Below are 2336 nucleotides of genomic sequence, written 5' to 3' on the forward strand. Positions count from 1 at the left end.
CCTGCAGTGCACATGGTTTTGCCCACTAGCTAACAAATTTGCTGCATCTGGGAATTACAGCAGCTTAATATTTCTTTTTACAGAAGGTTCAGCAAATTAAATTATTTAGTGAAATACTGTAATCATAACAGTTACAGGGATATTGTAGGTAGATTTATTGTCAGTGGATAAATGTAAAAATTAAACCCTTAGGCATAGTTCCAAAATGCTGTCATTGCAATCCAGATTTTAAGGATATCATGCTTGAGCACAGGTGACTTAATTAGAACTTCGGTCAATGTGAATTAACCATTGGACTCAACCATGGTTATCCTTAAAACCCAGGGGTCTATTTAAGATCGATCTTAATCGATGTTGGGCTTCCAGGTTGAAAAAAACACACACATTTGTTTTCACATTAAACAGACTTCCACATGAGAAAGCAGCAAGGATGCAGTGGCGTTAATGTTTCCTGGTGTCAACTTGTATTATTTCAGTAGACATTGAAATGAGGATGCATCTTGCTGCCTTTCCAATGAAGCAAGTTTAATTTAGTAATAGGTGAAAAACCATCCTTACAAAGGTGTTAATCAGAGACTTGGCTTTGTGGACACTTTTCAGAGAACAAATTTGTTAGCATAAAAATAAAGCCAGAAAATGAAGAGCTGTTTAATCACTCGATTGGATTTTTCTGCCAGCATATTTTTTTTCTCTGCAACCCACTGCTAAATTGTGCTTCCTAGCTGTTTTTTATAAAATCACTGAATCAAATCTAACTCTGATTACATCAGAGAAGGCCATGTACCCTACACCATAAGAGGAGGTTTGAAATTTTGACTTGTCTACTTAATATCACCAAAATCTGATCACAAGGTTAATTACGTCCCTGGGTGGGATTGAACCACCAACCTTTTGGTTAATAGCCAAACACACTAACCAATTGCGCCACAGAGACACTTTGCAAAAGTCCATACTGACAAAGGCTAATAAGCATTCATCTAAAACGTTTCCTAGAAAAACTTTAAAAAGTCAATAATCTGGAGAGTTTTTGTAAGATGTTTCTTCCATCAACCAACGAAGAAACACATTGGTACTTTCCCATGATGAGTGAGTGCTTCAGGATCTCTTGCACTTACATGTGCAGCAGAGTACTGCAATGGAAGCATGCTGGGCCCATAACCCAGAGGTAGGCAGATTGAAACTATCCTCTGCTATATGCATTTTTTTTGTTAATTAAAGTAATCCAAAACTGGGATTGATATTTTGTCTCTTTTATTTTTACTTAAAGTACAATAACTTTTACCATTTTAATTTGTTTTAATAGTATATTGACAGTATTATTTTCTTTCTAAAATCCACTTCATTTTCTTTACCCTATTATTAAAATGGTAATTGAAGAAGAGGAATTGTTGCTTTGACTGCAGCATTCCCGGGGTTAACTGGTGTTTCTTCAAGTCACAAGGTATGGAGCTGCTGTATAGTTACTCGCAAGTCAGTAGTTGTATGATGCTCACACCTGTTAAGCTGGATACACACAGAATGCCCTACACAGGGGGTGAAATGAGCGCCCCCCCCACCCCCCGTACGCTCAGCACACATCACGCTGTGCTGAGCGGGGGGAGAGATGTGTGCTGAGCAGTTCGCTCAGCACACATCTCTCCCCAAAATCGGGCCGTGAATACGGACCTTTAAACTGGATCCACACTTAGATTATCTGTCCAATTTTTTTTTCTAGTTGAAACAAAATTATGCTAATATGTGGCAGCAAATTACAATTGACCATTTGTTCACAAACACTGGAAAACATCCAAAAATGGTCATTTAGATAAATTGGTTAAATCCATTTCATTTAGCTAATTTATCCAAACTACCTTTATTGTATCTTTGTGGGTGAATGATGTGTGGGTCAGTGTTGAGGGTGGTGGAGGAGATGGGTAATAGGCACAGCAGGGTGTGGACAGTCAAATAGTGTGCTTAGAGGTTCAGAGTCATTGTATGAGACTCTGGCAACAGTGACTTGATGAGTCTGGTGTCCATAGGGTGGGACGCATTAACCTTTTTATGCTATTGAAATAGTTCTCCTCCTGACCGACGCAGTTCCTTGCTCCGAGGTTGGTGTATTGTCCTGTTGCAGCGCCTCTCCACTGTGGTCACAGTGAGCTGTGTGGTGTTGCTGGCGCATGCCAATCTCCCCCCAACCTCCCTCTTGCATTTCAGACCTACGTACGCATGATGGGATCTTGTATGATATGCGCGTGTGCTGTAGAGATGAAAGTGGGGGTGAGGAGGCAGATCGTGAGATGGGGAAACTTTGTGGACTGTTAGCGAAGGGGAGCACTGGGCAATCTGAGTTGCAA

The 2336-nt window shown here is 40.3% G+C and overlaps 1 non-coding gene across 1 annotated transcript; it reads right to left on the minus strand.

Moving 5' to 3' along the window:
- Positions 1 to 860: 860 nt before the first annotated feature.
- On the minus strand, positions 861 to 934 carry TRNAN-AUU (transfer RNA asparagine (anticodon AUU)). Its single transcript has one exon. It is a non-coding gene; the product is annotated as a tRNA-Asn (tRNA).
- Positions 935 to 2336: the final 1402 nt, after the last annotated feature.

Source organism: Pseudophryne corroboree, unplaced genomic scaffold (genome assembly GCF_028390025.1).
Source record: "Pseudophryne corroboree isolate aPseCor3 unplaced genomic scaffold, aPseCor3.hap2 scaffold_1290, whole genome shotgun sequence".
Lineage (NCBI taxonomy): Eukaryota > Metazoa > Chordata > Amphibia > Anura > Myobatrachidae > Pseudophryne > Pseudophryne corroboree.